Genomic DNA, 12,398 nt, shown 5'->3' on the forward strand with positions numbered 1-12,398 from the left:
GTTACAGAGACAATGTATTGTGTGATGACCAACTTTAATAGACTGGGCTCTTCTCAGTAATGCAAGGTTATAAGACAACTCCAAAAGAATCATGATGGAAAGAGGTATACACATCCAGAGATAGAAATACAGAGTCTGAGTGCAGATTGAAGCAAACTACCTACTTTCTTTTTTTTTCTTGTTTTGTTTTGTTTCCTCTTTCCCATTTTTCATCCTATCAGTTATAATCTTTCTTTACAACCTGACTAATTTTTAAAGTGAAGGTATTTGCAGATCCTATATTTGATTGCATGTCACCATGGGGGTGAGGGGTGGCAGGGCAAGGAGGAAAGGTAGGGGGGGACAATTTGAAAATCAAGGCATTGTGGAACTGAATCTTGTAAACTAAAAGTAAATAAATTAACTAATATAAAAAAGAAATTCCTTATACTATTGAAATTACTTATGATAGGGAACAAAACCCAACAATAACAGCATACATAAACTCAACAACCAGACAGTGTGACCCTAATACTATCTAGACCAGATGTTTTAACCTGGATTCTGTAAACTTAAAAAAAATTGATAACTGAATTTCATTATAATTGATTTCCTTTGTATTTATGTCTCTATGTGTATAAGCACACATATTTGTGTGTATATATACATATGTGTGAGTATATGTATACATACACATGTGTAAATATATGCATTTATATGTATAAATATATACAATATTATTTTCCGTATTTAAAAATCTTATTATGAGATGGGCTTTGTAGACTTCACTAGACTACTAAATATATCTATTCCAAAAAACAACAACATTTAAAACTCCTGCTAGAGTCTATTCAAATGACTTCCTCATTCCCTTAAGATGAGAGAATAATAATAATAGCATTTTAACCTTTGCAAGGCATTTGAACATGTTATCATATTTGTTCTTCATGAAGACCCTGCCAGTAAGGCAAGTATTATATATTATTACCATTTTACATATGAGGAAACTGAGAGTGAGAAAGGTGAAGTACTTTGTCCAGTGTCACACAGCTAATAATTGTCTGAAGCATCTTTTGAACTCTTCTTAACTCTGTGTCTATCCTTCAATCACTTAATCTATAAAAATGTATTAAGTGCTTATTATGTGCCAGGAACTGTGCTAAGTACCAGTGATCCCCCCAAAAGGTGACAATTCCTGCCCTCAAACTCACAATCTATTGGAGGGAGACCAAAAAGCAAACAAATATATACAAAGCAAGCTATGTGCAGAATAAATAGCAAATGATTAAAAGGGAGAAAGCACTGAAATTGAGTTGTTGAGGAAGGCTTCCTGTGGAAGGCAGGATTTTAATTGGGACTAAAGGAAGCCAAGGAGTTCAGAGTTGGAATAGAGGAGGGAGAACATTCCATAAATGGAAGGGGATCCAGAGAAAATTCCCAGAGCCAAGAGATGGAATATATTGTTTACAAAACTGTTAGGAGGGCAGTGTCATTAGATTGGAGTATGTGTCAAAAAGTAAGGTGTAAGAATACTGAAAAAATAGAAGGTTGACAGGTTATAAAGAACTTTGAATGCCAAACAGAGCATTTTTATTTGCTCTTGGAGGCAATAGGGAGCCATTGGAGTTTATTGAGTAGATGGTGACATGATTGGACCTCCACTATGCCACCTAGGTACTTATAATATGACTCAACGTGACATCCATGTCTATATATTTTGAGTGGGAGGATATTAATAGGAGATGCCAAACTGCAGGAACTACATGCAGGTATCTCATAGAAATATCTCATAGAAATAAGATAGTGATATTTTGTACAAACTACACAGTATCTTCCATCAAAAATCATATTCCAATCAAAAATCAAATTATCACTTGGTAAAGACATAAATGGTATATTCATCTAAATTGACGAGGACCCAACGTTGGAAACAATAACTATCATATCAGATAACAGGATCCAAAAAGAATTTACCAGGCCAGGACATTGGTCTCTAAGACCTAATTTAACATGGATAAATACAAAAGTCTTACACTTGGGTTTCAGAAATACAAGAAGGGGAGAATTATGCCTAAAGAAGACTTCATTTGAAAAGTATCATCGGGGTATTAGGGTGCTGCAAGTTTAATGTGAATCAATCATGTATTACAGCAGCCCCCTAAAAGCCCATTCAATCTTTTTTTTATTTAGATTTTTCTTTTTGCTTTTTTGGGGGGAAAGGTAGGGCAATTGGGGTTAAGCAACTTGCCCAAGGTAACATGGCTAGTTTTTGTGTTAAGTGTCTGAGGCCAGATTTGAACTCAGGTCCTCCTGATTCCAGAGCCAGTGCTCTATTCACTGCTCCACCTAGCCACCCCGAGCCCATTCAATATTAATTGCCTCTGCACTGAGAGAAACATAGTACCCATGACCATGTTGTACCTGTTGAATACACATCTAGAGTGAACTTTAGCTATCATTAAATGTCACCCTCATTTTACAGACGGGGGAATTGCAGACCAGAGAGATAAAACGGCTTTCCCACAGCTGCCCAATTTGTGAGTAGGCTTACAGTAACTTGAACTCATGTCCTTTGACTCCAATTGCAGTGTTCTATCTACTACATCATTTCTGGGTACTGTATTTGGGAAAGTTTGAGAGGAGCTATAGCATATCTCAAAGTGACCAGGGTGTCGAAAGCTGTAGAGGATATGTCACTTTTACATTGGTTGAAGGAATCGTGTGATGGTTAGCCTAGAGAAGAAAAGACTTAGGGGACATGTGATAGCTGCCTTCCGGTATAAGAAGGGTTATCATCCAGAAGTAGGAATAGGCTCATTAGTTTAGCATCAAAAAGAAAAAGTAGGAGCAAAGGAATGAAATTTCACAGATAGGTTTATGCTAAATCTTACAGGAAAAAAAAAAAGATCCTAACAGCTCCAGCTGTCCAAACAATGAAATTATTTGCCTTCAGAAGGAGTGGGTGCCCTCCAGGAACCTGTTCAGACCAGTTAGCAAGTGCTGATTGGGAAATTTTCCGTGTGAGCATTTATATCTCAGGGACTGGCAAATGCTACAGATCAGGGTTTGATTTATTTATTGTTTTGTTGATTATCTAGACCAAAAAAGCACTAGGTAAAATGTTAATAATGCAAATTAAACTTAAAAGTATAATGGTACTTTTTTTTTTTAGTAATGGACACAGCACAATATTGGTATCTCTTTAATGAGCACCTTGATGGCCCTTGACTAGAGGTATGATAGCAAATGTTGGTCAGGTCTGGGTTGGATTTCATAATCTCTCCAGGTTTCTGTGAGTCTGTGGTATAAGGATGATTGGTTTATGAAATGGAGAATGGTTCCCCTGTATGATCACTAGAAGAGGAATTTATTTCTGTCATATACTTGCATTTCAGAAAATCAATGAAAGTACCTTGGAGATTCCATAGATGTGTCTCTCCCTCTTCCCTTAAAATATTCATATTCTTGCCCTCTTGTGGAGAGGGAAGGGTACAAATAAGTATTTACATAGCAACTACTATTGTAAGTGCTAAGTATTTTTATAAATATAATCTCATTCAATCTCCATAATGACCCCACTTTTATGATTCTACTGCATTAAAAATCATGACTGCAGAGGATGATATAGGCCTGTACTGCTAATGCAGCAGGTAAAGAGATACATCTTTTCTAGGCATGAACCACCAAGATATGTTAACTTCCACTGTAGCCCTACGTTGCCACCTCATCATGGCATAGAAAGTGACCCTTACTTCCATAATTATATGACTGCAAATTATAAGATCCGAAAGCTCTTACAGGCTGGAAAAACTTCTTTTTGTCAGATCTAGTTACCAGTCTAGTTAAGTACAGAGGTTAATAGCAAAAGTTTGGATCCTACATGGTGATCCCTTTTTCATCTACTTTGACTCAAGATCTACTAAGGTGTGAAGGCGTTGTATGTGTTGAATGAAAAATAATCTATTGTTACTTAGATGCCAAATGCTATCATAAATGGAAGGGCTATATTTAGAAAAGGAAGTCAATCCATTTTCTCAAGGGCCTCATACTCTAATGGGGAGAGTTATCACTTATAGAAGAGTTCAACTCTATGTCAGATGAAAGGGCCTTATGGCTGTAAGTTACAGGATAAATAGCCCTTACATTAAGCCAGACAATGATGTCTAGTGATCTGGTGGCCAAGGTAGATGGTAAGGTCCAGGGACCCTCCATCTCATCACAAGGATTGTAGTTGGTAACTCTTTCTCCATCAAAGTGGTGTGAGTGGTCATGTTTTTCCAGTGAGATGCAGAGGGGAAGCCAGGACAAACACTATTAGGAGTAAGGTGTGGATCTGAGTTTTTGAATGAAACAAGGACTTTGGTTCCTCTCACAAAAGTGAGAATTGGAGAGGTGGGGAGGACAGGGGTGGTCAGTATTCAGCTGGAAGGGGAGGAAGAGAACATTGGTATAAGCAGACTCTCAAGGGAATGTGCTTTGCTCAAGGTTTGGTGCTTCTGGGTTATCCAAAATGAATATATTAATCATCAAAAATTTCCATAGATGAAGTGGAAATTTATGCAAAATCAATGAACTACCTAAAAAGAAGACATTTTAAAATCAAATCTTCTATAAAGATTGTACCCCTTTAATTCTGTATCCATAAAAATATACAATAGATGAAATAATTTAAAAAGAACAAAACCTTACCTTTTCAGCTTCTTCAGATTATTCAATTCAATTAAACAATTATACATTGAATACCAACTATGACAAAGTATTGTTTTAGGTATGGTGGAGATGCAAACATGAGCAAGCCAGTCCTGACTGTTTATGATCTACTCCGAGGGTTTGGTCATACATACGAATAACTGCAATAAATAGAGATCACATTTATATATCGTTTAATGATTTTTCAGCACACTTTTTTTTAACCCACCCTGTGAGGTGTGTACTATAAATGGTATTGAGATTTTACAGGTTAAGTAAACTAAAGCTTAGAGAGGTTGACTGTCAGCTATCAACAATGCAGACTTTAATTTTTTTTCAAATGCTTTATTAACTTCTGATTTACATCATTCATGTACGCCAGATTTTGAGTTATAAATTTTCTCCCCGTTTTTCCCCTACCCACTGCCCCAAAATAGCAGTCCCACAGGACATCCCCTCCTCCAATCTGCTCTCTCCCATATTTTCTCCCATACCCCTTTCGACTTTTCCAGTGGATCTCTATGCTGCAGTTCCTGTATATCTTATTTCCCAATTACATGTAAAATAGTATTAATAATAGTGTGTGTATATATATATATATATTTGAATATTTGTTTTTATAACTTTGAATTCCAGATTCATTCCCTTCCTCCCTTGTCATTCACCCTTACTGGGAAGATAAGCAGTTCAATAGAGGTTGTACATGTGTGGCTAATGCAAAACAATAACATAGTAGATATATTGTAAAAGACTGACTATATTTTCCTCCCTCCTATCCCACCTTCCACTTGTTCTATTCTCTACTTTGATCCTGTCCCTTTTCAAAAGTGGGTGCTTCCAACTTCCCTCCCCCCCAGCCTGCCCTCCCTTCCATCATCTCCCCTCTCATCCCTTTCCTCCCTACTCTCCTGGAGGGAGAGATACCCCATTTAGTGTGTATTACATTCCCTCCTTAAGCCAAATTCAAAGGGAATAAGGTTGACCCATTCCCTTTTGCCTTCCTATTCTTCCCCTTCATTTTAACCATTTTCCCTGGCCTTTTCTATATGAGATAGCTTACCCCATTCTGCCTCTCCCCATCTCCTCTCATTATATTCCTCTCTCACCTCTTAATTTCACCTTTTAAGTATTATCCCTTCCTGTTAAATTGGTCCTGTGCCCTCTATTTATGTATACCTGTAAACATATATACACACATTCACATATGTATTCATATGACCATATACCCTCATGTATATATATGTATATATATATATATATGTATTTCTATTCCCTTCAACTACTGAGAAAAGTTTCGTAAGTTACAATTATTGTTTTTCCATGTAGGAATGTTAATAGTTCAACTTTGATAAGTTGCTTCTAATTTCTTTTCCCTGTTTACCTTCTCCTGCTTCTCTTGCTTCTTGTATCTGAATGTCAAATTTTCTATTCAACTCTGGTTTTTTCAGCATGAATGCTTGAAAGTCCTCTATTCCACTGAATGACCATATTTTCCCCTGAAACATGATACTCAGTTTTGCTGGGTAGGAGACTCTTGGTTTTAATCCCAGCTCCTTTGACATCCAGAATATCATATTCCAAGCCCTTCGGTCCCTCAGTGTAGAAGCTGCCAGATCCTGGGTTATCCTGATTGTGTTTTCACAGTATTCAAATTGTTTCTTCCTGTCTGCTTGTAATATTCTCTCCTTAATATGGGAATTCTGGAACCTCGCTATAATATTCCTAGGAATTTTCTTTTTGGGATCTTTTTCAGGAGTTGATCAGTGGATTCTTTCTACCTCTATTTTGCCCTCTGGTTCTAAAATATCAGGGCCTTTTTCTTTGAGAACTTCCTGGAGGATGCTTTCTAGGTTCTTACTTTGATCATGGCTTTCAGGAAGTCCAATAATTTTTAAATTCTCTCTCCTGGATCTATTTTCCAGGTCAGTGGTTCTTCCCATGACATATTTCACATTGCCTTCTATTCTTTCATTTGTTTGGATCTGTTTAACATCATCTTGATTTCTCATAAAGTAATTAGCTTCCATTTGCTCCAATCTAATTCTGAAGCAATGATTCTCCTCATTGAGCTGTTGAGATTCTTTTTCCATCTAGCAAATTTGACTTTTTGAGGCATTCTTCTCCTCATTGCCTTTTTTGAGCCTCTTTTGCCATTTGAGTCAGTCTGTTTTTTAATGTGTTATTTTCTTCATTCAGGCTGTTGACTCTCATTTCATAATTTTCTTTCATTGTTCTCATTTCTCTTCCCAATTTTTCCTCTGTTTCTCTTATCTGTTTCTTAAGGTCCTCTGTGGCCTGTACCCAGCTTGTATTTTCCTTTGAAGCTTTTGGTGCAGGAGTTCTGACTTCACTGTCTTCCTCCTGTTCCAAGCTTTGTTCCTTTTTGTCCCCAAAATAGGAGTTTAATGTTGGAATCTTCTGTCTTTTTGTTTCCTTTGCCTGGTCATGTCTCCCCTCAGTCACTTGACCCCTGGGCTTTTTGCCACAGTAGGTCTCTGCCACCAGACAGGGAACCTTTCCTCCCAAATGCTGGGGTTTTCTCAGCTGCCAGAGGTATTAGATGGGTGCCCTCTCTGAGGTCTCCACACACTCTGGCAAGCTGGATACATACCCCAGGACCTCCACCCTAGACTGCAATCCAGAAGCAAGAACGATTACCACTCAGACTGGTGCTTGGTCCCCCTACACTCTGCAGGTCAGGAGCTGAAGCTTCCATGTCCCAGTTTCTCAGGGGCTTCTCACCCTGGGGGCAAAAGCCTCGCACTCCCACTTACTGGTCCCAAAGTCCAGACTGCACTGACCTCTCACTTTGTCCTTCGCATCTATGTGTTGATAAATCTGGAAACGGCCACAGCTGCTGATGATCTGGAGTCCCTCTGGTGGGCAGCTGGTCAGGCCTGCCCTGGAGTTAAAACCTTGGTGTGGGGCTGGGCTTGGATCCCAGAGCACTGCCCTGGCTGATTCTTGCTGGCCTACTGGGCTGTCCTCAGCAGGTTAGCTTCTCTGTGTCTTTTTGTGGGTTCTGCAGCTCCGAAGTTTGTTTAGAGTCCCCTTTTACATGGATGGGGGAAGGTGGAAGCCGGACCAGCAAAGAGGTCCTGCTTCTACCAATAATGTGGACTTTAAACCCAAGTCAGTCTGGCTGCCATTAATTGGCCAACAATAGGTCCCCCTGCCAAGGACCCTTTAATGGTTATTTTTGGGGTCTTGAAGGCTCAGAGTGAGTTTAAGTAGCAATTGTTCCTGTTTTGGCCAGAAATCCTGAAGTTCTTCCTCTATCAGTTTGATTTTAAAAATATATATTAAAGGGGTAATCCCTTGATTCACTTCTTAAACAGACCTAATCACTGAATGGGCATTGCCTCACTCAAACTAAGGGCTTAGCTTAAGAAGTTTAAGGTCTCCTACTGCATTCCAGGCCATCCACAGTTTTTCTGATCTATATCTGGCCCCTGAACTCAGATGACTCTGAAGGAGAAAGTGAGACTGGTGACTTTTCACAGCCCTTCCTCACTTTAATACAATTCAATTGCAAGTCCTGTCATGATCTTCCTGAAGTCATGGTCCTCTTTGAGAATGAAGGACAAAACACAACAACCACAACAGAACAGACAAGACTCAGACCCAGGTCTATTGACTTAGACACCAGTTCTCTATTCCATAGCATCATGCTGTAGCATATTAGAATATAATACGCAAAAAGACAGCAATAGTCAAAATGTAACACATAGTCTGAGAAAAGAAAAAAATCTTTTTAGTTTTGTTTTGTTTTGCTTTTTGGAGGGCAATTGGGGTTAAGTGATTTGCCCAAGGTCACATGGCTAGTTTTGTGTTAAGTGTCTGAGGCCGGATTTGAACTCAGGTCCTCCTGACTCCAGGACCAGTGCTCTATTCACTGTGCCACCTAGCCACCCCAAAATATTTGTTAAGAAAAGAGAAAAGCATTTTCTTCTTTTGTGTGAAAAATTATGATTTTGATATCTACATATGTCTAAAAACTAAGGAATACTTGCTACTTGTTGCTAGCTCTAAGTATGTAACAAGTAACTAAGATTAATAAAATATTTTTTTTAGAAATTAAATAACTCACTTTCATGAGTGATTAGAAATGGGAAATGTCTTTATTTCTTAAAGATAATGTTTGATAATGATATGGCTGGAACAACCCTCTGATATTCACATAATCTATTTTCCTGCCTTGGGACTTACAGGACTTCAGGTAAAGCACCCCTTGATTACAGTGATTTCCCTTTTTTAAATTATTTCCTATTTATCCTCTATATAGCTAATTTTACCTCTATTTGTTTGCATGTTGTCTAACCCATTACATCATAAGCTACTTGAAGGCAGGGACTATCTTTTGGCTCTTTTTGTATTCTCAGCACTTAGCACAGAAAGATACAGTAGGAATTATATAAATGTTTATTGAATTAAATGATGATGGAACCTAAGTCATTCAGAGTAACTGAGGTATACCCATAGACTAATATGCAATTATCCATTATTTCATATTCAACATTTAACTTTCATAAATTGAGAAACTATTTAATTACCATGCAAGGAAACAGTTTATTGTAACCTATCTACCCTATAGTACAAATTAGTAAATAATAATTAGTTAATGCAATTTTAAGTACTAATTAAATAACAAGCTTTTTAGAATATTGATTTATAACATTCATGAAACCCAACAAAGGGGATAGGGCTTAAAACTGATTGTTAAATTTTAAGTGTGAGCTTTTGCATGTCAGAAATTGCTACAAATCCCAAGGGTTTGATTTATTGGTGATTGTCTAGACTTAAAAAAAAATCTTAATAATGAATATTAAACTTTAATGTGTGTGCATCCTTTTTAAAAATTTTTGTACATGGATAACCCAGTTGTTAATATTTAGTATCATACTCTTGAAAAATTCCCTGTGCAAATGTAGACCAGGATCTAGTTGCCTAGAGTAGTGGCATCAATGTCAAATAAAAATTGGGGCTGCTAATTTACACATAAAGATTCCTGCAAGTAGGTTTGTTGACTTAGTCTTCAAATGCAGTATTATCTATGTTTTAATTTTGTTAAATATTTCCCAATTAAATTTTAATCTGGTTCTGGTGCACTCCAGAGTGTTGTGATCCTAAAGCTCTCTCTGCCTGCCTGGTTTTTGGTACCTCTAGCCTAAAGCAATGAGAGTTTGAATGACTTTGACCAAGGTCACACAGCCAGGATGTGTTAGAGGCAAGACTTGAACCAATGTCTTCCTGAAGACTGTCAATCTACATGCCAATGCTGCCTTTGTTAACATATATTATAGTATCTAACCTATAGTACTCTGGCCCAAGCATAAATGTACCCTGGGAAAAATCATCCACAATGGCAGGAATTTTTTTGAGGTGGGAAAGCAATGTAATTAGGATTAAGGGACTTGCCCAAGGCCACACAGCTAGTAAGTGTGTCCAAGTGTCTGAGGCCAAATCTGAACTCGGGTCCTCCTAAGGAAATTTTGTTATCACATATATTCCATAAACAAAGGAGTCTTTTTATTTCCTTCATTCATCTATGTATAGTGAATAGAATGATGAGAGTCAGGAAAATCTGAGTTTAAATCCTGTAGTTTACTGCAATTTTGTGACAATGGGCACAATAATTTAACTTCTCTAAGCCTCAGTTCGCAATCCATAAAACAGGAAAATATTAATAATTACAACACCCACACCTTAGTGCTTTGTGATTGGGCAGTGGGTGAAGAGGGTTGTTACATTCTCTGATCCAGGAGAAGGCTATATAATCCCTGATGTGAGGCGTTGTTTTGGGGCTCACTTTGAGAAGTGTTGTGTGATTTGATCAGATGAGGCTCTGGGCAGCTGTGGAGAGCCCCCCTGTCTTTGAAAAATCCAGATGTTGATGCTTCCCTCTCTGGTAACTGTGATTTGGTATGGATGTAATAGTTGGACAGTTGGAGGCCTGTCTGCTTCAAATGCTTCTGTCTGTATACTCTGAAGTTCGAGGTTCTGACTTTTCCCCCCTGATCTAGGTAAATGATATGTTTGATTGATTAAAGCAAGAATGTTAACGCACTTTGAGTTGCTTTCCTTTAGAACAGCAGATCTAAGAACCTATGTTGGCAGCCACCTTGGGATGCTGGGGTGCTTTCTGCTACAAGTCCCTACCTTGCATTGCTATTATGAGACACAAATGAGATAATGTAAACATATTTATGTAATATTATATAAATTAAAAGGAGGCATCATAGTCCAGGGGAAAGAGCACTGGCTGTGAAGTCAGAAGACCTGTATTCAAATCCTACTTTGATGCTTAAGTCATCTTAAAAATGAATTATTGTCTGCCCCTCAATAAATCTAAGACCTGAGAGTCTGTGCAGGATATTTTATCTGTTAGATAGAAGTTTCACCTAGGCAGAACTTGATGGTCTTTCCTATTAAGAGGTACTGTCATCAGACCAATGACTGATGAAACACTTAAGTTGCCAGAAAGCAATTGTAACTTTTCCATTCTGACCCTGGCTTCTCTAAGCAAGTGAATTCCCAGACAGGAGTTGATGAAGTTGCTGACAGTCTAAAATGACTCACTCACATCATTTTTATCCTATGAGAGAATAGGAGAGTTCAAGTATGGTCTAGAATGGAAAGAAATAAGAAAAGACCACATAAGAGCAATGGCCAGAGTGCATTTTTACTAGTCAGCATTTGAGCTAACAGAGATTTTCTACAGCCTCTCATCCCAGAAATTTGGGAGGATTGGGACCACAATATGGGGTGTAGTAGTAAGTTTGAGTATAACAGGGTTATGATTTTGTATTTCTGTTAAGCATATATGTAAGAAGAAAGATCTTAGGTCACATGAATAGTATAATCTATTTCAACCTCATTTCAAACCCGCCCAGATTATTATTATAGCCACCTAATTGACCTGACTGGTCCAACCTATATCTCACTTTCTAATTCATTCTTTATAACATCACCTGAGTAATCTGCTTAATTCAGTGGCAATGATTATATCATTTCTTTCCTCCAAAACCTGCAATAGCACCCCATTACCTAATGAATTAAATATGAATTGCTGATGCTGGCACAAAATATCAACCATACCCTGGTGTCATATTTATTTTCCAGCTATATTTTCAGCATGTAGCTGGAGTGGTCGGCCCTCTCAACTCTGCCTTTTGATTTTTGTGCCTTTCTTCAAGGCTCAGTTCAAATCCTTTAAGATAATCTTCACTATATTGTATATATCTTTTATGTGGCTAGATTTTGTTATTTTCCCCATTAGATTGTGTTATTTCCTCCTTGAGAGCAATGATGCCCCCTCCCCTTTTTTTGTGCTTTGTGCAGGTAGAACATGTTTGCTAATAGTCTCTGTTTTTCAGCCAAAGTGGTTGCTTTTTGTCTCTGCCACCATCCCTTTCTCATCCTGCCCCTTCCCTCTCTGTTACTGCTTCTACTGTTCCTTATACCTAAAATGGACTCTTCGAATGCCATATCCATTTGAGAAATCTCTGTTTTCTTTAAGTCCAACTGGGATGTTCTTCCCCCTGCCCATATCATGATGCCCTACATCTCTTCTTAATCTTCTTCCTCCATGCCCATATCTTCCCCCTCCACCTCCAGAGGAAAGTAACCTCAATCTCCTCAAATTTTTCATAGGTAAATTCTTAACTTTTTGTTGTTTTCACATTCTCTTTTGCAGTCAGTTATTTGTTTATGGAATTCCTGGGCCCCCA

This window comes from Petaurus breviceps, unplaced genomic scaffold (genome assembly GCF_028583685.1).
Source record: "Petaurus breviceps papuanus isolate PSGF00001 unplaced genomic scaffold, PetGlider_PUasm1.0 76, whole genome shotgun sequence".
NCBI lineage: Eukaryota > Metazoa > Chordata > Mammalia > Diprotodontia > Petauridae > Petaurus > Petaurus breviceps.